A 26,299-nucleotide genomic window follows, 5' to 3' on the forward strand; every position below is an offset into this window, starting at 1 on the left:
TTTATCTCTTAGTTTCTCACTTCTTGACCTTTCTCAGGAGATCTCGTCTACCAAAATCCATTTGGCCACTGGTCAAGTAGAATTCTCCAAAATTTGGTTCTGTTTTCTCCATAACCTAGTTGTCTTTCTTTGGTGAGAGAATAAATTGTGTCCATTGATCATTCTCCTCTGAATACCTCAATGTAATGTACTGAATCCTGGAGATGTTCTGTGTATGGAACTGAGTAACGTAACAGAGATCACAGAATTGGTAAATGTGGATCCAATATTTTTATCATTGTAATTATGATATGACATTCAATTTTCATGGTGTTGCATCCATAATATTATTTTTGGAATTTAATATTTTTAGAACTCTGTGAGGCCAAATTCTCCCATCCATACAAATCAATGAAGATCCTTTACCCAATTCCTGCCAGCTGCCTTTCCAAAGTTGGCACTAAGTCCAGAAACCATCTGAGAAGGACTCTCAGCTCACAGGGCACACTATTCCACAGTAGCAAGATGACTTCTGCCAAGTCTTTGATACTGAGAAAAGCACAGTTAACATCTCTCTCCTCCATCTGCAAATAAGAGACCAAGCAGTGGCCATCAGTCACAGTTTAGTCCCTCTTTTGGTGAAATTCTTAGTTAAATTAACATATAGATATAGATATAGATTAATATGACCATACTCAAGTGATGATGAAGATAATTATGGGATGATGAAGATTTTGATGATAAAATATTTATGAAGGAAATTCTTTCAGTTTACCATTTCTACTAATTGCCCCACTTAGAGTATCTTGTCTACATGTCCAATATGCTTACAGAAGAGAGACACTGGTGAGCACTAGGACATCAAATGGCAAATGGAGAAGGAAGTAGCTGCTACTGACCCATGAAAACATCAGAAATTAAAATACAGTGTCTGGGACTCCTGGGTGGCTCACTCGTTGGGCGTCTGACTTTGGCTCAGGTCATGATCTCACAGCTTGTGAGTTCAAGCCCGCATCGAGCTCTGTGCTGACAGCTCAGACACTGGAGCCTGCTTCAGATTATGTGTCTTCCTCTCTCTTTGTCCCTCCCCTGCTTTCTCTCTCTCTTTCTCTCTCTCTCTCTCTCTCTCTCTCTCTCTCATTCTCTCTCTCTCTCTCTCAAATAAAATAAAGATTAAAAAAATAAAAAAATAAAATAAAATGCAGTGTCTCTATGTATTCAATACCTACTAATATCAAGCACTGTCATACATTATTTCATTTATCTTTATACCACCACAAAAACAAAATTATAGCTTACTAAATAAGGTTAAATAACTTACAGCCAGCAGAGGGTACATCAGGTATTTGAACCCTTGTCTACTTGTTCTCAAAACCCATGTTTTAACCAAAGGAAACAATTGAAAGAGACATCCCAATAGTCTTCCCTGAGCAAAAGACTGTGGTGAACATGCTTTATCAAATGCTACAGATATCTTGATGGGTTTTGGCGCTTTGGTAGGAACACGATCAGGGAGTTTATTCTTTGTGTGGCCTTTGAAGATTTATTAGGCCTATAAGATTTTGTTTTTTAATTAAAGGTTTTTCCAGTCTGATCACTAAATATTTTTTGGCCTTTGGGATTTTAAGGTTGTAATGTCTATCTATCTACCTACCTATCTACCTATCTATCTATCTATCTATCTATCTATCTACATATCTATCATCTATCTATCCTGTCAATCTCTCCTTCTGTCCCTGCCACTTCCCATTTCTTTTCTCTGTCTCTAAGCTCCTGTCTATCTCTATATGTGCCTCACTTTTTTTCCCCCTACTTCTGTATGGGAGAGGGGACTAGTTGTTAAGGAAGTTCAATATCAGACTTCAGAAACTTAAAAGGCCCAGGGCTAGACCCAAAGAAAGGAAGCAGAAAACTGGTTTTACTCCAAGCTCAAGGGAGACGAATTAAATAATGAAGAACACATGTCCTAGATTTGCTAAAATATGTCTTATTTTAAATGCTGTGGTCCATCAGTCACATAAACATATCTGCACTCAGAACTTTGGAGCCAACTTATAGTTCAGCACATAGAGTTTTTCTGGGAACAGATAATCTCAGACTTCCTTCTCTGGTGTCCATCCCAGGTCACCAGGTTCAGAAAAAAAGGATGAGCAAGATGTGTTCTGTGTCCAAAATGCACAAATACTTTTATATATATTCAAGCATTTAATCATCAAGATCATCTCATAGTTGGCAAAACCAAAGCTGAGAGAGAATAAACAAGTTGTTCAAGGTTACATAATAATGGTAGAATCAGGATTCAAACCAAGGCCTCTCGTATTCTAAATCCTATGATTTGATTGACACTGCAAGATTTAAGAACAGAGACAATGTCTAAGGATAAAGATTGTACATCTGGAAGGAGCTCCTCTGGTGTCTTATACTTCAGAAAAGGCATATGGTCTTTAGCATAAAGAGATAAGTACCCCAACATGAATCCTCATGAAAGCTAGTAGAAACAGAAACTGATTTGCAACAGCTTCAGGGTAGCTGGTAAACCTGAGGGGACCTGAAGAAAGATTGAAGAAAAGGGACAGGTGATATCCTAATCATCTATTCATTATAGCTTTCTTATCCTACAATACTCTAAGTTTGTTGGGTCCCTTTGCAGCTTGCCTGCACTGGTGGTGGGGACAGGCATGATAATTATATATCCACATTTCTCCCTTTATTGCAATGTGCTACCAACTGATGATGAGCTCTATTAAGGCAAGCACGTCCCATATGTGTACTAGGAGAAGCTTTATGAAAATGATGTTTTCAGACATCAAAATGGTTGAATATGGACTATGGTTCAATTTAATACTGTAATCATGATCAAGACTATTGACTTCTTAATCATACCAGAACACAGAGCCCATGGTCAAAAGAGGTTTCTGCTTGGATAACCACCCATCCATTTCTATGTAGCAGGAACAGCCATCTCAGTGATTCTGGAGAGCCAGATGGTAAAAAGGAGAGTCCCGAGGGTCCTACATTTTCCCTCACCCCATAGCTGGGTTCTGAATGAGTGGCTAGGATAAGAAAAAGAGCTGAATATATGAGGAGCATAACTTGCCTCATCACTTTTTTTCAAATATCAGGAAGACACTGGTGTTTGCATAGGTGAGAGATAGGCTTGGTGGCTATGTTTCCAAGGCTTGAATCCCAACCTAATACTAACTTCTGTGTGAATTGAACCTCAGTCTTCTCATATGTAAAATTATGATAAATGTAGCACCCACTTCATAGAAATATGATAAAAATTATCATAAATAATACATACATAGCAATTAAGATAATACCTGGTACCTAGTGGGCAATCAGTGAATTTAAACCATTGTTATTATAAGAGACTATTCTTTCAGGTTGTAAAGCCTTTAAGTCTTTACATAAAACTTACTGCAGGCTTGTTGCAGCTTTCAATATTTAGAATAGTCACTCCATGTCTCTTCTGCCACTTAGAGATCCCTTTAAATTAAAGGGGCAGGAAAGATCCAGAGGGAGAAAACTGTGGTTCCCAGAGGTTCTAGCTTGTAATGGTAGAAAACTAAGGGTGCTTTATTTTTAAAGTACAGTGGGGTGGGGTGTGAAGAGGGAGACAAGAGTTTTAAAAGAAGCATAGGATTCTCACTTAAGACCATGGGGGAGGGGAAGGAAAAACAAAGTTAGGGAGGAAGCCAAACCATAAGAGACTCTTAAAAACTAAGAATAAACTGAGGGTTGATGGGGGGTGGGAGGGAAGGAAAGTGGGTGATGGGCATTGAGGAGGGCACCTGTTGGGATGAGCACTGGGTGTTGTATGGAAACCAATTTGACAATAAATTTCATATAAAAAATAAAATTAAAAAATTAAAGAAAAAGAAGCATAGGATCCATCAGCAGATGGAATAGATATTTCCCAACATCTACCACTCATATTATTTCTGAATGCATATGGACACTGCTGTATTTAATTTCGTATGCATTGTTTACAAATGCTATATAATTTATGATAGGTTTTTTCCTGTGTTTCTTCTCAATTATAGCCTACTAAAAGTCAAATTACTTCAGTGTGGATACTGAACACATTTTTCAAGCCCTTTTATTTAGAAATACTGAAGACCATCATGTAATGGAAGATATATTAAAAAAAAAGGAGAGAAAATATTTGACTTCTGGTCAGAGTACTGCTCTTTAACCCACCATGGGTCACTTCACTTCTCTATGGAGTCACTTCACTTCTGTATGCCTCAGTTTCCTCTAAGTAAAAGAAGAGAATTGGTGGTAATAGGATTTCTAGTGATCTGGTCTAAGGAAACAATCATAAAACTGGAACGAGGCTATATTCATGATGATGTTCACTAAAACATTATTTATAACAGCCAAAAATTAGAACAACATAAATGTCCAAACATAGGGTAATGGTATTGTACATCTACTTGATGTAATGTAATGAAACCAATTAAAATTATGTTCACTAATACTATGTAACGACATGGAAAATTGCTTCTGATCTATTCTTAAAAGAAAAAATGAGATATAAATGATATGATTATAACTATATAATAAAAACCATGGCAGAGAATAAGGAAAAAATTGGAAGAAATACATTAAATGAAATTGTGCGTGAGTGACTTTAAATCTTTTAAAGCTACTTTTGTATAGTGTCCAAATTATATTTAATAAGAATACATTATTTAAACTAAACAAAATACATCAATAATAATCAGCTGAGAAAGTTAGGGGTAAATGTTTCTTGAGGCCCCTTCATTTCTAAAATTCAGCTGCAGTCCTGAAGATTCAAAGATGTAATAGATTTGTGGAAGCCCTTCCAAACGCATACGACATCACACAATTATAATGCCTGATTATTATTAGCTCATACCAAGCAAGAACTAACACAAATCCATTACAGAAGCAAAGTAGTGAAATGAGAAAAAGGCAGATGACACAATATCCCACTTGCTGTTAAAACTCTTTTTGGTTGGAATATTCTTGACGCAACCTTTGGAAGAATGAATTTTACACAGCTTTTTGCCATGCAGGCCTCTCTGCCCTTTGTGCTGACATAATTGTCAAGCAGGTTTTATTGCATTCTCAAGTGATGGGCAGAACAGATGGCCAAAGCCCTGCTTGGGGACTGGTGTCTGCTTAGAGTGTCAGTGACGCTTTGCAGGGAAGGGGGAAGAGAGGTATGGCTGTCCCTGTAAGGAATGGGGACAGGGGAAAAAGGAAGCACAGGTAGCAAGACTAAAAATGAAAGGGGGTGGCTGGTGTGCTTTCCTGTTTAAAAAATGAAACAAAACAAAACAAACAAACAAAAAAACTATTGAAGTTCATTTATACGTTGCAACTCCAATGTGAATGTAAGCACAATGTGGAATCAACCCAAGAAGGTTGATTTTTAGCCCAAATCCTAGGTCACTAGTTACAATCCATTCCAGAACAGGAACAGCAGAGAAAATGTCTTTAATTCATCCAAGATGGTATATCACCTCATCCTGACTCATAGGAGCTGAGGGGATGGGCAAAACAAGATAGATACTAAAAAACAAACAAACAAACAAAAAACCTCACCTGGAATTAAATTTAAGAGATCTGGGTTTGACCTGTGACCCTGCAATGTACATAAATCTCAGACTAGGCACTCTACCTCTTTAAGTCTCAGTTTACTTATCTACAAAATGAGGCTCAACACACTTTGGAAAACTATCAAAAAGGAATACACGATACAACCTATGAGGTGTATGTTTCCTGGTAGGCCCTGAGGAGTCATCTCAGTTGAACGTGTGGATTTGAGATAGCCTTGAAAATAAGTTCAAATCCATAATTCCAAATGCTTAGTACAAAATGGGTGGTACTGAGAGAAATCATGTGGTTAGTAAAAATGCATTAAATGTACCTTTTCTATTTTCCTCATCTATTTGTGTTTGCTTTTGTTAGAGTTCTAAGCTCTAGGGCATGTTAACTTGACAAGACAAGAATTTGAGAGCTCAGCTGGTTGAATGAACCAGCTTGCCTCAGGTAGGTCTGGGTCACTAGCATGGCCCTTTGAACAGACTCATGGGGCAAACATTAAAATCACAAGATGTACTAAATCAAGGAGGCTTAAAAATATGAAATCCAAAGGTAAGAGAAGTGAGGCTCAGAGAAGTGATGTAATTTGCTCAGAGTTGCACAGTTAATAAGCAACAGAGTTGATACTTGAATTTAGATTCCCTCATTCACAACTTAACACACATTTTTTTCAAGTTTATTTATTGATTTTTGATTTTGAGAGAGACAGAAACAGCGTGAGTGGGGAGGGGCAGAGAGAGAGAGAAAATCCCAAGCAGGCCCCGCATTGCCAGTGAACAGTGGGGCTCAAACTCACAAACTGCAAGGTCATGAACTGATCTGAAACCAAGAGTCAGACGCTTAACTGACTGAGCCACCCAGACACCTCTTTACTTAACATACTTTCTACTCCATATGTTTTGATGATTCAAAATACATATTTCTGGCTTTATAAATATGATATGAATACAACAGTGTGGAGATTGGGAACTATTTATGTCCTTGTGAGTATGAATGATGACAGGGCATTGCTTTCACAGGAGGTCCAGATATGTATGCAAAGTGGCAGATAAAGGCAAGAAATAATATCAATGATGACACCTTGCATCGATGTTATTAGTTGTAAAAGTTTAATTGCAACTCCATTTAATCTTTACAGATTCCATTGGGTAGGACAGATGTTGGCCTCATTTTGAAAATATTATTTATTTATGTATTTTGTTTTTATTGAAGTGTAGTTGGCACAATGCTCCATTACCTTCAGGTGTACAATATGGCGATTCCACAATTCTATACGTTCTGCTCTGCTCACCACAAGTGGGGCTATCATCTGTCGCTACACAACACAATTACAGGACCCTTGGCTCTATTCCTGTCCCTATGAAATATTCGCTCCATAACTGGAAGCCTGTGTGACTCCATTTTGTAGATGAGGAGGGAAGTTAAATGCTTTGCCCATATCTCTCAGCCTACTGTGGCAGCAATGAGCCAAGAGGTGAGCTCTCTTGACTCAGGGAAAGAATTCCTTACATGACCTCTTTCAGTGTGCTCATTTGGAGCATATTCTTGAGTGTTTGAAAAATCACATGGGTAGTTCTCGGCTTGTCTTACCTCTGGATTTCTTTAAGGTCCATCACCTTTAGGAGCAAAATCATGTCATGACACCTGGTCAGCAACTCTGCACAGGTTGCTGCCTTGGCCCTGAGAGTCCAAAGATTGTCAGAGTGTGTGTATCTGCCTGGAACTTTAAGCCACTAGGCGTTTTTTTTTTTTAAAGATAAATACAGGCAACCAAAGAACAAACTGGGTTGACATCTGGTGGTGGGGATAGGGGGTGGAGGACAAAAGAACAGAGGAAATCAGCCAGGCTTTATCAACTCCACCATGCCTTTCCCCTGGCGGGCAGCAACTAGGTACCAGCCACTTGCCTCTTTACAGTTTTAACTAAAAGGAGCATTACAGAGGTGAATTAACATTTAAAAAGAATGTAAAAACTCAGAGCTGTTCTAATGATGATTAATGGAGAGCTATAAGGGGGCCATGACCTGCTAGTGTCATTAAATGGATTGGCAGGTTTCTGAGCATTAATTATAAATAGCCACAGGAGTTCTCCTGCTTAACAGAATGATGATAAATCCAAGTCTCTGAGAGAGAAGAAGAAAGGAAAGCAAAGAGGGGGAAAAAGTTTGCCTGTAAGTGTCTGCCTGTGTGTTGTGGGGAGGAGGAGAGAGCAGAGGGAATGAGATAAATGATAAATTAGACCCTGCCAGTCAATCACATTTTCTAAATGTTTTATGTCCCAAAAGCTATAAAAGCAATATTCCTTTCTGCCCTTATTGGAACCATTTCTGTACAGCAATCACATCAGTTTCCTTGGGGATTTCCACTGAAATGTGCTTTGCCTTTTCTTTTTATATTTACTCTCCAGCCTGTGACCAAAGGAGGGTCAGAGTCCGCATACAAATGGGCAGGAGAGAGACCCAGTGACCAGGCGGGGCAGGCAGGGGGAGTGAGAGGTGCTGGAAGGGGGCCCTGGCTCCCTCTGCTGCCCATAGCTCAGACACCCAGGGCAGAGGCGTTTTCCCTTCTTCCTGGGATGGTCGCAGGGAACCAAAGTGCCAAGTGCCTTACAGGTTATACAGCAAGGACTCAGCACAAATTTTGCTGACTCAATAGACTGCAAGCATCATGAGGGCAAGGATGGATTTGGGGTCTGCTTTATCCATTGTCAGAACCTAAAGCAGGTCTGAGTACATCAGTGTCTCAGCCTGTGCCCATGGCCTGTGTCAGGTGAGAGCTGGAACTGGGGTTGAGCTATTTATTGTCCCTGAGCGCTCCCCTTTCCCATCTACCGGTGACAAGACTCTTCTGGTTTTGGTCCCTATCTCTGGCGAAGACATGAAGATGGAGATGTGGTGGAGAGGGACACAGAGAGGTCTGGGAGAAAGAATGAAAGAAAGAACCCTCCCAAACCAAGATTTGGAGTAACAGATACTCCTGGATGATGTTATATGTTTTGTGTGTCATTACTTTTCAAGGCTTTCGGCTGCAAGTCGTGATTTTAGCTGATTGGAAAATGGTGTTGAAAGACCTGCTTCTCTGGTACAATTTCCTTCATATCCTATTAGTTGCAATACAATTACAGAGAATACATCAATTCCTGGCCTGCCCGCTGCTGCTGCCGGAGCCGCCTATTAAAAAGCGGCCTTATTAATGGAATTGTACATCTAGGATTAATCGGCTTGCTTTGGCCATTTACATTTCTCATTCCACAAGCACTTTTGTTTGCTTAATAGGCTGAAGGAGGTAGGAAATGACACAACAAAAGCCTCTCCCAATTGCCAAGCGTATCACTGGTGGATTTAATATCCCCTCCTTCTTTCATCCTGAAGTGCTGCATAGGGATAAGATCTGGCACATGCCACAAGGGAAAAGCCAGGCGGCAGCGAAGCAGGGATTGGTGGGCTGAGAGGGAAGGAAGGAGGGGAAGAGAGAGAGGCCTGGGCCAGAGGAAGGTCTTTGCACTTTGGGGAAGGAGCAGAGGCTCATGTTTTCAGTCTACTAGGAGAGGAGAGGTTCACGTGGGAGGAAGTAGCCCAGTGGGGGCAAAGCCCTAAAAAGCAGAGCAGAAGTAGCAGAGGAAGGGAGCTTCCCTGCATTCATGGGATGGATGCACACTCTCCTTTGCCAGGAGTGACTTCTGCAAGTTGTCCATTATCCAGACTGCCTTGTTAATCCTGTCCTGGCTTCCTGCCCTTCATCACATTCCTCTCTCATTTCCCTTTAAGGCTTAGGAAATAAATTTAAGACTAGTCAATTCCACGTCACTCTACTACTAGGACATGCGGAGCACAATGTAATGTGAAGGCGGGTGTTGGAGGGAGAGGAAGGAAATCACATAGGTCCATTGGCTCCCTGTTTTTCTGTTGGTATGGGCAACTCAGAACAGACAGCTCTGGGTTTCTCTTCAGAACTTAGGACAGGAAAATTAAGAACATCATGGCAGAATTCTTACATTCGCTGGATTCCAAAAGATGAGCTACCAGGCAGCTGTCTGCAGCAGCAGTCTGCTTAAGAAAGAGAGTTCCAGAGAGAGATGCCAGCCCATCTGAATGATAATCCCAGACTGCAGGGGAGCCATGGTGAAAGCAAGGTAGGATGGAGGGAGGATGCTCCTGGCCCTTCTTCAAGCACCACTCTCAGGGGGTGGCAGTATATTATACACCTAACTCCTCCCCCTGACACTGGCCTGCAGGAGATTCCCTGGGACAACAGAGAGGCTTCAATACCCCAGGGAAAAGTTGCTCAAAAATAATAGAATTTGGATCTTTTAATCAAACCCTATCTCCAGAGAGTTCAGCTTTTCCTTTCCAGAACAGTTTGGGGACTGAGAGGAAGAACATGTAGGTTCTATTACTGGGTGGACTTCAGCGTTAAGGCCCTAAGAGGGAGTCCAGTTTGGTGATGGACAAGGAATGGATGTCCTCTCTCTGGGCAGGAGCCATGCCTCCCAGCCAGGGCCAGGTGCCCACCAGACCATCATGTTCTCCTGTCTTCTCTTCAACCTGCTCCAGGAGGTAATGCTTATGAAGGCTCATCCTTCCGACAGGAATGTTTTATTGAATTGGCTTCTCCCTTTGTCTCTCGCTGGCTTGCTGGCTTCCCCCATGACCCAGGAAGGTCTGTGAAGTTCAGAATGGTAGACAGCTGAGGTGTCTGAAGCCCAAACTGCCTCACTAGCTTAGGGGCTCTGTGGTTAAACAGAGGGCTCCAGTCTTAGGAAGGGCATTACTGCAGCAGCAGAGTCCATGTATGTTGAAGCGATGTAATATAGTATGACTTTTCGCTTTAATGGAATTTTTCTAGACCACTAGGAAAAAAAGACTCCATTAACCACACTACAAAGGCCTCTACTTATTAGTATTTTAGAACAGTGGCAAAACATTTTGTGAATATAATTATTGCTGACAAATATGAAAATTGAAATCAAAGTTAAATTTTCAGCTACAGTGCCTCATATGCCAGCTTTCTCTGACTTCAACTATTGCATCAACACATTTATTCTTCCAACAGTTTCAGCAGAAGATTGGCTATTTTCCCTCTCCCCTAATATCGCTTGCTTTCTTCCCCCAGCCCCTCAGCCCTCCCTGGCTTGGGCCCTATATATTTTGAAGCATTAAATCTGACATATTCATCTTGGTGGCTGGCACTAGATAACTAACTTCATGTTTACCTGTCACAGATACAGAAATGGGCTGAGCAGGGTACTCAGGAAGCTGCTTCCCTCTCCCCACCCTCTCTCCCTCCGCCCCCAATCCTAGCCTTTTTTTTTTTTTCAAATAAAAGTCATTTGACTGATTTCAAATTCCTCGTGATATCAGGACAGAAAAAAAAGAGGACTTGTCAACACCTTTCTTTCTTTTTCCCTATTAAGCATACTGTAAAAATCAATCCCTTTTGTCACTTCACTCTGCTTGCGAGAATGTTTAATGGATGTCAAGGGAGCTAATGATCGCTGGTAGAAAATTCATTTTAGATTTGCTATTTATAAAGTGCTCAGTACTCAGGTGGGAAATTAACATGAGGCAAGGAGTCGGGTGGGGTGGGGGAGGGAGAGAAATATAGAACTGGGGCCCTGCCAGGCTGGCAGTTGCTTTGTGTAGGCGGTACCCAAGGCATTCTGGGGGCAGAGGGCACGTGTGTCAGAGATGCTGGGTGGGATAGGGCAAAGAATATAGGCTTAGGAAACATCCAGATCTGGGAAAGTTGATCTTTCTGAGCCAAAATTTTCTCAGCAATAAAATATCTACAACACCTAGCTCACAAGGTTGTAGAAAGGATTAAATAAAATATCACACATAAAACATTTACCAGTGCCTGGCACTGAGTACTAGTACATGTTTAATAAATGTTAAATTTCTTTCCTTGTAACCCCATAGCCCTGTGAGGAGAACAGGACAGAGCAGGTCAGCACAAAATTGCTCAGGGATCTGGATCCAGCCGGGGGTGCACTCACATAGGAGCCCACTTAAGAATCCTGAGTATTACCTGGCACTTATAGCATCCAGGTGATCAGACTGGCCAGTGGTTGTCAAATGTTAATGAGCATCAGAATCACCAGGAGGGCTTCTTAATACACAGACTGCTGAGCCTCATTTCAGACTTTCTAAAGGTCTATAGGCCTGGAGTGGGGCCCTGAGGTGGGATGTGAGAATCTGCATTCCTGCTAAATTCCCAGGTGATATTAATGCATCTGGTCTGGGACCACATTTTGAGACACAGAGGTAGGCATATAAACTTAACTGTCTCAGGAAGCAGTGAAGCACCACCTTCTAACCAGTGCCTTCCAGATAGACAAGTCCTTCCCCACCCCTGACTCACCCCCACCCCTCAAACCAGTATAAGAGTACAAATTCTGAAGCAAACCACTGAAGGCTAGTTAATTTATTCCCCAGGTCTACATCACTGGCCAGGCAGGGGAGGCTAGTGCTGAGGTTTATTTTCTGGCTTGCTGCAATTTGTAGCCATGGCCAGTGCCTCAAGTGCTCAGATGGATCCCCTTCGTCTCCCACAAAGTTCTCTCCGTTGCACGTAGGATTCCAGGTCCCAAAGCTCTGGTCTACCCTCACCCTTCTAGTTTCTCCTTCTCTGGGCCCTTCTCTTGGATACTTCTCTGTTATATTTGGATTAACAGCAAATCTCTTTTGATTACTCACTCTCTGTTGAAACAGACAACCTGTTGCCACATGTTTGATTACTGAATCCCAGGGGAGATCCTATTTGCAATGCAGCCAGTTACAGTACACTTGGCATTGCACACAGTCATTGAGCTGCTAATTCATTGTCTAAGAAGTTGCTTTTCAGTTTCTGATTTTTCAATAATAGGCTTCTCACGAAGCCCTTAAGCTTCGGAAATAAGCCAAAAACTGCTTTTCCAGTCATTTACATAAACACAAGCGGATCAGGAGAGGGGAAAAAATGGAATAGTTTTACATGTAATTCCTGGGGCTCTGGAGCCTCCGCAGATAGCATGTCAAGGCTGCAGGTCTGGAAAAGCACCGTGGGAAGTATGCCGGCTCTCAGAAAACCTGACACCAAGGCGAAAGATAAATCCTGAAATTTCTCCTGACGCCGAGCCTGCCGCTTTGCCGGGGCTGGACAGATATTCTGGGCACCAGCAAATTGTTCTGTCAGCAAGGCGCTCCCTCGGCTGCATCTTGTTAGGGACTCTGTCACTCATTCGCCAGTCACAGCACCACAGCCCCACCTCTGAGGCAGTGTTCTGTCACCTGGGACAGGTAAGCGGTGTAGTAAACCTGCCCAGGAGACAGCGCCCCCAGGGAGGGAGCTCCATCTTCCTGAAGCTTGCTCCGCACTTCTTTTGTGGGGAAGGTGGATTCAGGGTCTAGCCCTTATATAAGTGCTCTTTTCCTTACTTCAAGAGGTAGGAACTTTCTGGCATGTGAGCCACTTTCAACCACCATCTTGTTTCTTTCTCTATTTTATCACTCTCTGTCTCGCTCCCTCTCTTTCCCCCTCCCTCCCTCCCTCTTTTCAGATGTAGATTTTACAAACAATCCAATGATCCAGGAAGAACAGCCATTCTTTTTCTTCCCAGCCAAATCATATTCCTCTTCATTAAAAAGTAAATAAACAGACTACTAAAACTTCCACCTTTTAAACACCTAATTCTGATCAGGCTATTTCCCTTACATAGCTAGTACTCAATGGACAAAAGGTAAAGGACCAGATAAAAACAGAATAAATGCAAGATGCCTGTTTAACTTTGAAATTCAGATCAACAGCAAATAATTTTTTAGTATAAGTATATGCTGTGATAATAAAAAAAAATGTTGCTTATCTGGAATTCAAATTTATTGAGTGTCTGGATTTTTATTTGCTAAATCTGGCAATCCTAGCAAAAGGTAATATTCAATTATTTGTTTTATATATTTTCATTGCTTACATACCACCAAGCTTGCTCTGCCCTGATGTTTTTTCTTTTCCTAAGGTGGTTATATTCAAAAGAAACTGAGATCCCTCATATAAGGACAGAGAGGTGACTATCCTCTCCACCCCCAGCCCCCACCACTGACCTTTCTAGTCAGAGCTCCCTGCATCTGTGTTCACTACTTCTCTAAGTCAGTGGTTCTCCAAATTTAGCATCAATCACCTAAAGGGCTTATTAAAATGCACATAGCTATGTTCCAGAAAGCTCCAGACTTTCTGATTCAGGGACTACACTTGAACTGCCACAACTCTAAGGACATTATATAGAAATAAACTCCTTCTTTTCCTTGGGCAGACTAGTAACAAGGAAACTAATGAGTGGTCCACATGAAGGCTCAGTATAGAAATGATACAGTAGTAGAGTGGGTATCACAACTCTGTCCTCCTTTTCAGCCTTTTAAATTCTTTTCCTGGTCTTGTTTATTCCATCACCCTCAATATTAAAACAAGTTAGTACAGTGTTGCACTGGGCTAATCCTACAGGAAAGATATTTGCAGTGTGTGCAAAGGCACTGTGCTGTGGTGGGGCATTAGTGTCCAGGGTCAGTGTCTGGGGTCAGTGGAGCAAAAGCAAGAGACAAAGCCTGAACAGAGATAGGGCAGACAGGCAGGAGAGGAGGGACAGATACAGGTCATCCAGAGGCCTACCTGAACTGAACTGGTGAGTGCTTATAGGAGAAAGAGTGGTCCAGGTGGTGGTGGTGGGGGTGTGTGTGGGGGACATGGTGAGGGGGACTGAGAGGGAATTGAAGTCCCCAGTAAATGAGCTGCTCAAAAACCCCATAAAAATGTTGGCTTCTACTTTTCTGATAAGTATTGAGTACCAGGTTTCACAAACATAATTCAGTGAAAACATGGAAACTACATTCCAAGGAAGTTTAAATATCCTATTTTATGGATGAGGAAAATAAAGGCTCTGGGAGAAACTCAATATCAAAGGTCAGAGTTGATGATAGAGCTCAGTTGAGAAAGAATATTCTGACTAATGTACAGATCAAGAAATATAATTTATGTGGTTATGCTCTGCAAGCTGTAAATGTAAAACTCTGTAATTCCTTTCAGGGTTAACTCAAGAAAGGAGTTGGAGATGAGCCCATGTTTGAGAGATGGTCTGCTACCATCTCCTACATGGCAGGACCAGAACCATAAACAGAAATGGAAAAATAGGGTAGGAGTTGATCATATTGTATCTGAAAATCAGGGAGGAGAGAAAGCCATGAGGAAAGGAGGGTTATTACATAGGAGGGTTTTGCCCATTACACAGGTCACTGTTTTTGTCCTTTTCTGCTTTCTGGAAAACACAACATACAGATTTATGGACATGTATGTGAACATGTACACACGTGTGTGCAAACACACCTCTTGGCCGATTTATGCTCAGAGAAAATCAAAGTCATTGAATGCAGACTCCTCCAACTTCCTGCAGCCAAGCTGAGAAGTTTGGCTGTATCCTTACTGCACAAGGACAGCTGATTCTCCCTCTTTTTGCATTTTTCTTTATCTGAGTAAGTTATATGCAACATAAAAGAAACCATTTTAAACATTTGAAATGCACAATGCAGTGGCATTAATACATTCACAGTGTTGTGCAGCCATCATTACCATCCATCTCCCCAACTTCATCATCCCAAACAGAACCTTTACCCATCGGATAATAACTCCCCATTCTTTCCTCCCCTCAGCCACTGGAAACTTTTAGTTTCTGTATCTATGAATTTGTCTTTCATAAGTACCTCATATAAGTGGACTCATACAATATTTACCCTTTTGTGTCTGATTTCTTTCACACTGTTTTCAAGATTCATCCATGTTGTAGCACATGTCAGAATTTCATTCATTAATTTCATTAAGGCTGGAGAACACTTGACTGTACATATACATTGTATTTTGTTGATCTATCCATCCACTGATGGATCCACTGATGGATCCATTCATCCACTGATGGGTTGCTTCCACTTTTTGCCTATTGTGAATAATGCTGCTATGAGGATGGCTGTACAAATATGAGTCCCTTCTTTCAAATTTTTGTTTGAAAATTTCTATATACCTAGAAGTGGAATTACTAGATCATACAATAATTCCATTTTTAACTTTTTGAGGAACCACCAAACTGTTTGTCACTATAGTTGCACCACTTTACTTGCCCACCAGCAATGCACAGGGGTTCCAGTTCAATTTGTCCATATCATCACCAACATTTCTTTACTTCTCTTTTTAAATGTTTTAAACAATAGCCATCCTAATGGGTGTAAAGTAGTATTTCATTGTGATTTTGATTCGCATTTCTCTAATGAGTAGAAATGTTGAAAATTCATGGTTAGATGCCACAAAGTAGGTGGTGATATCTTAACCACATGTGTGTTGTATGGGCCCAAAGTCTTCTTCCATCCTTCTTGGGGGGAGATCTAACATTCCCTCCTGTCATACAAAATGCTAATTGTCTCTTAACATCCATCCTCCCCTCCTGCCATGATAATAAGCCCCTGAATTTGCCTGGGCATGTGGTCATCCAAAGTGGATGATGCATTTCCCACACTCCCTTGCATCTGAAAGAAGTAGTGTAACCAAGTTCTGTCCAAAGGCATGAAATGGAGAGTGCCATGTGAGGGCTTCCAGGAAGGAACCTTCTTTGGGAGATAGTACACTAGAGCATTCTGTCTCTTCTTCCTCTCCTCTTTCATCCCACTGCCTGGCACACAGATGCTGCCATCTTAGACAGAAGGTCAAAACCATGTACAATAGATCCAAGCCACAGAAAGGGCTGGGTCTCTCAGCTTAGAAAACATGACACCAGCCATGAACAAAGTGGAGTGTTTCTGTGGCCACAGAGAAAAACTTCTATCTTATTTAAACCACTTTTACTGTGTAGTTTCTGTCATTTTCAGTTGAATCCAATCATAATGGGAATAAGTTTCCAAATAAGTTTCTCCTTCCTTACTTTATATAGTCATGCAATTTTTCTTTCTCCTTGTCTTCATGACTCATTCTTTTACTGGTGCTCAAGATTCACCACTCCTCCTACCCTTTCATATTCCCTAACAGACCACACTTGGTCAGTCATCTCCTAGATCTTCCTTTCATCCTTCCCTTTACTATCCCCTGCCCTTCAGCATTCAAAGAGGTCTTTCCCCTCTTACAAAAGCCACATCTTCTCCAACTGCAATTCCTCTTTATCTCCCTATTTCCTCCCTCTTTTTTTAAACAATAATAACAACACAAAAACTTTTTTGAAATAATTGCTCACATTTTCTATATCCTCACCTTACTTTTATTCCCTACACTAGGGCTCAACCCCATGAAACTGTTTTCCCAAGGGCATAGAAGATATTTTTGTCGCTAAGTATAATCTCATTTGATCCTCAGCAGCATTTGGCACTATCATTGTTCCTGCCTTCTCCAAATACACATCATTTGACCTTGGTGCATCACACTTTCCTGGATTTTCTTATATGTTTTTGGTCACTTCTTGTCAATTATCTTCCCAAGATTTCTTCTCTTCCCAAACTTTAAATACTAGTTATCTAGTATATACTCTGTACTCTCTTTCTGGGTCATTATTTGTATCTATGTTGTAGATCATCTTTGTTGAAGGTTAGAGATCTCTCCAGAGTTCCAGATTGATGTAGTTAACTTCTTATTGGATAACACCTTGAAAATGCCCATTAGGCATCTTCAAGCCCATCATGACCCAAACTGCATTTATCACCATCTCCTTAAAATCCACCTGAACATCACTTACCCCCAAACTAGAAGTTTTCTTTCACTTTCCTTTATCACTTGCCATCCTCTTTCCTTTCCATATCCAAGTTATAACACTTCGACCTCCATAATTCTTGAATACTCCTGTGTCTCCCCATCTCTGCAGCACTCACCCTGGTTGCTGATTGGGTGCAACATCCTCTAGAAGGTTACCTTGCCTGTAGTCTTGCCCCCTTTTTAATTCATTTTCCACACTGTCACTAGAACAACATTGTAAGATTTTTTAAAGCATGTTAACATTTTTAAATAACTCAAATAATGTTATTTAATAATTAAAACTGCAAATCATCATTTTACTATCTGACATGCAACCTTCAATACTTGTCTCTCAATATAAAATCTTTAATAAGAAACATATGCCATTCAAGCTCTGACTTCTGCCTACATCTCTCCCTATAAATCTTGTCTATCTTCATCCCTTCTTCCCCATTCCCTAAAGCCCCCAAATCACACAAACACAGTCCATCTAGCCAGACTGGTATTGGATTCCTGGATTCCTACCATGGTCTCCTTTCTCTAGGCTCTGACATATGCAGTCTCCTATACTTGTAACATTTATCTTTCCTCTTACCTGGTTAAATACTGTCAACTTTGTGTCTCAGCTTTCATATATCTTCCTTCTAGAAGACTTTTCTGACCCAAAAAGTCTTCTAGATGATGCCATAGCAAACAACATTTGCTTTTATCTCAGTACTTACTATGTCATATTGAATTGTCTACTTCCTTGAGTGTAAGAACTATGTTTTGTTGTTGTTTTTGGCTAAGATACAGAAGGGTATGAATAAATCATTCTGGAGTGGGTAAAGTATAATATAAGTAAGAACTTGGCTATGCCATTGAGTCTATTATTGAAATATGAATGTAATGAAGAACTTTGCCATACCCTTGGGTCTATTATGTTGCTTTTTTTTTTTTTAAATCATTCATCTTCATGATGTGGAGATTACATGTCTATATCATTTAAGGATGACACAAAGCTGATGGTGACAGCTCATCGGAATCCAAAAATAATCAAAGTGAATTTAAATACAGGACACAAGGTGCAGTAAAATTTCAAAAACTTAGAAGAAAAATTTAAAGAAAATTACCTATAAGCAAGAATAGGAGAGGTCTTACATAATAGCATTTTTTTGTGTGTGTGAGAGGAATGAGTACAACATCAATATGAACCAAGAGTGTGGTATCTGAAAGAGAGAGAGAGAGAGAGAGAGAGAGAATAGGGACGCCTGGGTGGCTCAGTCAGTTAAGTGTCCTACTCATAATCATGAGTGTCCTAGCTCAGGTCATGATCTCATGGTTCATGAGTTCAAGCCCTGCATCCGGCAGTCTGCTCTCAGCAGAAAGCTCACTTTGAATCCTCTGTCATTCTCTCTCTCTGCCCCTCTTGCTCTCTCTCTCTCTTTCTCTCTGTCTCTCAAAAAAAATAAATAAATAAACATTGTGAGTTCAAGCCCCGCGTCGGGTTCTGTGCTGACAGCTCAGACCCTGGAGCCTGTTTCAGATTCTGTGTCTCCCTCCCCCGTTCATGTTCTGTCTCTCTCTGTCTCAAAAATAAATAAATGTTAAAATAATTAAAAATAAATAAATAAATATTAAAAAAGAAAAAATAATACAATAATAAAGTGAACCTATATAACTATAAGGTCCAAAATGTGGTAGGTAAGAGTCCATGACTCACATCAATCAAACTACATCTAGGAGAGTTTGGTAATGCATTTTAGTGAATCATTATCAAACTAGAGCATGTCCAGAAGATAAGGATCAGGATGATTAATGGTTTAAAATCATGCCATACAATAATCATAAGAAGGAACTAAGAATGTCAAGATAAGTAGTATTCATGATAGGCATCTTTTAGAAAGAGGATCACACAATATTAGTTATGTTTTTGAATAGTTCTAATTGGCAGAAGTTAGAAAGAGACAAATTTTTGCTCCACATAGATTCATTAGGATTATATTCATCTACAAGTAATAGAAACCTAATTAAATAACTTTTTTTTTTTCTCATAAGTGATAGTAAGTATGGAAACATGTTTTCCAGTGCTGGTACAACTGCTATGTCATCTTGAACCCAAGGTCCTTTTATTAGATTTAGCCATATGAAATTGCCTTATACTCAATTATTTTTGATTTACCAAAACAGCCAAGTCCATTTAGTTTAACCTAAATTCTTCCTTCTTTGCCATTCTTGATATGTGTTGTTTGTCTGCCTTTTTACAGGCTCTCTCCTGGAACTCTAGGTAGTATGCCATTTTCTCCGTCAAGAGGAAGGGGCAATGGCATGGTTTATAAAATACAGTCTCCCTGAGTACAATCCTCAAAACCCCAACCAAACTTGTGCTTTTATTGCATTAATCTGAACTGCATTGCATGACCATACTGAGCTACAAGGGAATTTTTGTGGTGAATAGTTTGAATGGGCATATTGCTGCCTGCAACAAATTTAGAGCACTGTTTATACAGAGAAAGGATAATAATTGATTTTGAGGAGATATCAAAAGTGTTTGCCAGAATAGTGTTTTCCAAAGAGTTTATCAACTATGAAAAGGAATACTAATATCATTTATTCTCAGTTGTATCTGCACAATAGAATAATCTGTACTTATTTCAAGGTAGAGGTGACTTTGTCCTATACTAACCTATACAATGGGTATTTTTGTAGGTTATCCCTGGGCACCTGCTTATAATAATCCCCACAGGTGATTTTGATAGACAGCCAGAACTGGGGAGCACAACTCATGTGGTTAGTGTCTGATTACTGGGAATATCTGGAATGGTTGGGCAGCAATTGATGAACATCATTCAGATGGGATTTGATGCCTTGAGTGGGAGACTGAGAAAATTCCATAATTTCTCACAACTCTAGGAGTCTGTGAAAAAGCTTTTGCATTTGATGAGTAAATTATTTTGGCCTTGACAAGGCTTTGGCAGTGCAAGAAAGTAATGGAAAAAATGGTGATAGGGCATTTAGATCCTTCTATTAAGAAGTGTTAGGGAGAAAGGAAGGAGAAATATAGAACAATCAATTAATTATTATTGGTTTTAAAAATTAGCACAATGGTTTATCCAACTGCAGATGTCTATACATCACTGGTTGCATTGAGAAAAAAAAAAAAAAGCTTCAATTAACCTTTTTCATGCCTGGGCCAGGTTTCATCTTGACCTTTTAGGAGGAAAGTCAAATGCCCTGGTGGACAATTTTGTGTGAAAGGGAAAAAGTAGATTTGAAGAAGCAGATAAGAAACACTTGACCACCTCATCTTCTCCAACTAAATACAATCCATCCAGTCACTTTCCTCTTTTCTTGGATCCAAACTTCCTTTGCCTGTGTGTCTCCCCATGACGCCGACATAGGTTCAGATAGCCATCCCATCCTCCACTCATCTGATCTATTGACCACTAGAGTGACTATTTTCTGCTCTGGGGTAAGTTTAGTCATAAATACTGAGCTCATCTACCACTACCCAGGTGCCTACCACATATGGTTTATGGCTGATTATCACCAGGAGATATTGCTAATATATGGGATTACAGATTCAGAGTTCCCAAAAGATCTTGTCAGAAAGAAAGTATCAGTTGAATCTAATAAGATAACTTCAGAAAGGGTAAGTTCTGAGATCGGGTTATTGTGCACATCGTAAAACACCACAAGCATAGGAGAAGGAAGGTTTGAATTAACAACAGCTCAACAGAAGTTGACAGGATCATATGGCTCCTAAAACTTAAGGGAATCTCATGCTATTTTCCCTCTCTCTCCTTCTCTCTATCTTCTTTCTAGCTGTAAGTTCTGAGTATTTAATTTGTGCTAAGTGTTGTGTTCAGTGCCCTAGGAACATAAAGATCAATAAAGCAGTCCCTGACCTCTAGGAGCTCAGAGTCTGGTAAAGGAAGATAGACATGTAAGCATGTACCTATGCCATCTGTGGTGGATGTTAAGTATAGAGGTAAGTACAGGAGAAATGGAAGTATAGATGACAAAATAAGAGACTGCCGAGGAATGCTGAGCTGGAATTTTTCTTGAATTGTAAGTTTTAGATGAGGGCAGCACTCAGCAGAGGGAGCAGTGTGCACACATGCTGTGCGGAAGAAGTCCTCAAGCAGTCCGTGGAACAGGAACAGGATTGCAAAGGATTAGGAGAGGCTGGCAAACCCAGACCAGACCTAGAGGGTTTACATTACCTTGCCAAAGGGCTGAGATTTTGTCCCTTTTGGGTTGGAGTGAGGAGGGGCCATATTCTATAATATTTTGGACTACTCAAAGCACACTGGGAGAAGAATACTTTAAAAACAATATAGAATAACCCAGAAGAACTTTGGATAAAAGCAATCAGCACCCTTTCTATGGATGATAAGATAGAAAGAAACTAGGAGAAAATCTTGCTATATTTAGCCCAGTGGAGGGAAAATTTGAGGGAGAAGGGAACACAATTTTTTTGAAATATTTAAAGTAAATTCATGTTGAAGAAGGATTAGACTTGTCCTGTGAGTAGTAGTATTTGTATCAATCATAATGCTATTAAGTAATACTTCTTGAGAACTTACAGTGTGCTAGGCAGTGTTCCAAGCACTTTATCTGCAGTAACTTATTTAATCCTCATAACAGCCTTAAAGCTAAGTCCCGTAATTATCTCCATTTTGTAGAAGAGGCAACAGAATCACAGAAGTTGACTATATTGTTTAAGGTTTCAAACTAGGAAGTGGAAGAGCCAGGGTTTGGACCCAGGCAATCCAGCCACTATATTATAATGTCTCTCTAGACCTAGAGAAAATGGCTAAATTTGTAAGAATACAGATTCTCCCTCTCCTTTGTCTTCTTCCTCTTCCTGTCTTCCTGAAATCTAATGGTCAGGCACAATAATCTAGAAAGATGTATGTTCCCCCTTATTGGAAACAGAAGCTAGGGGACCACTGCAGCTCCACTATTGAGGTATCAAAGTTCAAAGAGAGAGATTGAAATAAGTCATCTTGAAAGTTCCTCTGGGCTTGAGCTGGTTGTGACTCTGGGATTGGATGACATAGCAGTGTGAACACTTTAGGGAGCCAGCCGTGTACTTTGTGAGTTACCCAGAGACTGCCCTTGGCACACATTTGCGTGGTAGCTCTGTTCCCCATGTGCCTCTGAGCCTGCTGACTCCATAAAAAAAAAAAAAAAAAGGCAAGTTTTCACTCATGTATGCACAGCAAGAGCCAACCTGACTTGGGGAGTGGAACCAGCATCACTTCTGCCTAACACACTAACTGCAATTTTGCCATTGAGGTTCTTGGCATCGAGCCTTTGTTGCTCATGAGAAGGAGAGCAATGGAAGCAACACTGCTGGATAACTGACTTGGGGAAGAGACTGGACCCTGAGCAGAAGAGAAATATGAAAATCTTCCCACTAAAGAATGGAGATTCTTCCAAGGTTCACCATCGCTTAGCACTCTCTAAATCCAGCTCTAACACATTCTTGCTTGACCCACATTCAAGTGGCTCCTAATTCTCTTATAAGATGGATTGGTTAAAGAATCCTTATCATTCCTGGATTCCTCTATGAGGGAAATGCTGTGACTAGTTAATCCTTTTCTCCCATCCTAAGGATGCCTTATAAAGAAATACATACATATATAGATATGTGATAAAATATATATGATATAGCATGTAGTGTTTGCATTGCACACACACCATTCACACATTCTGACTTTGGTCATCTGTCTGTGACTATGTCTATATTCTTAGCTCCTTGCAAGCAGAAACTGCTTCGGAATACTTTCTTCTAGCATCACTACTTTTCAAGTGCTATATCAAAAAGACTATTTGCAAAATTGCAAAGTGTTGAACTTGAAATGAAACTTGAAAATATTTTAGACCAAATTCTTTATTTTAGAGATGTGGAAACTGAGGCTCATATAAAGGATGTGTCTTACCCAACATCATAGAACTTTTCATATGACTTTAGAGGTCCAATGCTTAAATCTGACCACATATTAAAACCTCTTGCAGGGCTCTAAAAAGATTGATGATTAACATCTGATTTTATTGGTCTGTGATAGGGTTCAGTCATTGGTATTATTATAAAGCTCCTCAGGCAATTTGATACACCAAGTTTGAGAACCATTGGCTTAGAAAATGTAAATATTGCAAATCCCCTGATGACCTTTCAGTCTCAGAGATCAGGTCAGGAGATGTAGAACTGACTGCTTGACTTGGAAGGCTCAGGATCCATGTGAAAGTTATCTGTTCTCTATGTGAGGAAAGATAAGAACAATCACGATCACCTCTATGAAAATGCAGATAGAAGCAGCCAGGTAAGCAATCATCCTGAGAATTCAGCAGGCAGCTTGTACACAGTTTGAGCATAAGAAAAGCCATTTTCCACCTTTTGGGATGAGCACTGGGTGTTGTATGGAAACCAATTTGACAATAAATTTCATATATAAAAAAAAAAAAAAAAAAAAAAAAAAAAAAAAAAAAAAAAAAAAAAAAAAAAAAAAAAAAGAAAAGCCATTTTCCCTCTGGGTACATATGACTGGAAACACAAGTTGATGGATTAGAAGAAGACCCGTCTCTCAACTGTAGTGTACAACCAGAGGAGAACAAATAAAGCATGATGAATTTTTATTATTCCAGAAACCCTAAGTTAGGGTGACATGGGTGGGTAGCAAATAAAAGGGTTCTCAGAAGGGAGATTATCTTAGATATTCCCTGAGTTATGAATCCCTCTAAGAGGTCCCCCTGCATAACATTTGCCTCATCCAGACTCATTGCCAGAGGCAAATCCTTCCCTGATCTGTCTGATATAAGTATCTCTCCCACTCCCCTTACCTCTAATTCTGTGCAGAAAGCAAGGCAAAAGGGAGGTGGATAAGCTACCAGACAGGGTGGCATTGTGCCAAGAATCAACTAATAACTTGAATGACAAAAGACAATTGTCACAAAGCCAACTAACTTAAATCAGCTTTCATCATCCACATACTAACTGAGGGCACATCAAATATCTATGAGTTCCTTCTTGGCAGAAGACAGCATGGAGTAGTAAAGGCAGCTCCTCTTATTTATTATTAACACAGAACTACAGTTGTGAGTCCTCTCCCAGTTCTCCCTACGTAAAACAAGTATCAAAGGTTAGTTGCTTTCTTGCCACCCATTTCCATGAGAAACCAAAAGCTGTGTCTTTCATTCTTCCCTCTTGCTTCTGGCACTCCTGTTGGTGCTTTTGAATGCTATTAAAAAGGATGGAAAACCAAGCCAAATCTTAGAAATTCTACTCTGTCTTTGGTTTCATCCTTGAGTTTGTTTTAGTCACTGATGCATTTATTCCCACCACCTACCACCTACAACTACAACATAGTGGGCACTCAATAAACACTTGCAGGGTGATTGAACCAATGAACACATACACAGCTATGGTCTGTGTTGGGTTAGTGTTTGGTGACACCACCAAGACAAAGCAAGGGCAGCACCTCCAGAGAGTTAATCTGAATGAGCCTTTGAAGCCAAAACCAACCAATCCTTTGAACATTCTTTTATTACTATGAAGGCAATACTCTTAGAGAAGAAAAAAAAATGAAATTTAGTAACCTAAGATGTCCTTAGTAACAGTGCTAAAGAATGTGTTTTCCAATATTTGATTTCTTAGCTTGACAGTCTCTCTTGAAATATTCACTTCTCGGCAACGAAAATGTGAATCTTTGTTGGTTTGTTTTGCAGTTTGCAAATGACTTACAGAGTTCTTCTGGCAAGGTTTCTGTTTTTCTTCTTGCAAATAAACAAAAGGCCATCTCTCTAGTATGACATAAGTGGGAGAGTATCTGTGCTCTGTCATTGTTTTGGAAGGAGGAAAGAAGAAGAGGAAAGGAGGGGCAAGTAGAAAGAAAAATGAGGAAAATTGTAACAGGCAGGGAATAGACGCTGAGCAAAATGTGGGAAAGTGACAGAGGTAAATTGGATATGGAAAATTAGAGTGTCGGGGATATCAAATAACTGAGGACTCTGTGATCAATGGGGTCCCAGGTACTCTTGCTGGGGAAGCCTGAACTAGCCCACCAGTTCATCTGTCCCCCCGTCCCCCTGCTGCGCTGCATCATCTGGGCTCCTTGCGGACTGGGAAGACAGACTTTCCCTCCTTCTCCTGGGCAAGCCTGCATGAAGCAGAGCAACCCCTGCCAGCATGACCTAGATCTGTCAACTGATCAATTATTGTTCCCATAGAGGAGAAGGAAAAATGAAAGGAAGAAAGAAAAAGGGAAATAGAGAAAAAAGAGAAAAGGGGAAGAGAGGGCAGAAAGAGGGTGGGAGAGATGGGGAGAGGCAGAATGAGAAGGAAGGTGGATGTACACATAGATGTTTTAAGTTTAAGCAGTGATAGCACGAGTAGACTTAATCTAGGAGGTTGCATAAATAAATACAGAGATGCAGAAAATAAAACATAGAGTTCTCAGAGATTATTGAGCAAAATCATAGAGCAGAGGATTGAGTCCTCTTCTACCCACTTTTTCCAATCCAGACAGAACTGTCTTTACCCTCTAAAACTCTTAGCTCCAGATATCTTCTCCCTGTTCTCCCCCTCTCTGCCATCTGCCCAGCCAGCGTTGCACCTCCTTGAAGAAGTCTCCTTTTACAGGTGGATGGCCAGCATGCTCTTTCCCACTGTGGTTGCTAATGGAAGGGAATGGAAGCATCCACCACCAGAGGAGGATGGCAATGGCGCCACCGGACCCCATCTGGCCTGTATGCCATTGATTACCTTATTTTTGCCTGTTTTCATCTTTTATGTTTAATTTGTTTTATTGAATTTCAAATGACTGTAGACATAAAGTAAACATTTAACAAGCCAATAGAGCAGAAAGGAAGTAAACTGCATAAATACAACCGGTCTCAGCATGCAGTTCCACTTAGCACCACATGTTTGGAGTGTTACAAGCATTAATGAGTCCTTACAACACCCAGGGGAGTTGCTCCCCAGCCTGGCAGGCAGGTGGGGAGACAGGCTCACAGAGGGAAAGATTTTCCCCTA

General features: G+C 40.5%; 1 protein-coding gene and 1 non-coding gene across 2 annotated transcripts in view; both read right to left on the reverse strand.

Moving 5' to 3' along the window:
- NTM (neurotrimin) overlaps positions 1–26,299 on the reverse strand; it is a 949,272-nt gene that overhangs the window by 918,348 nt on the left and 4,625 nt on the right. The gene's annotated exons all lie outside the window — the stretch shown is intronic.
- On the reverse strand, positions 15,851–15,977 carry LOC112866238 (U6atac minor spliceosomal RNA). The gene has a single exon (XR_003224093.1). It is a non-coding gene; the product is annotated as a U6atac minor spliceosomal RNA (small nuclear RNA).

Source organism: Puma concolor, chromosome D1 (genome assembly GCF_028749965.1).
Source record: "Puma concolor isolate L17-30 chromosome D1, mPumCon1.1.hap2, whole genome shotgun sequence".
Classification (NCBI taxonomy): Eukaryota; Metazoa; Chordata; class Mammalia; order Carnivora; family Felidae; genus Puma; species Puma concolor.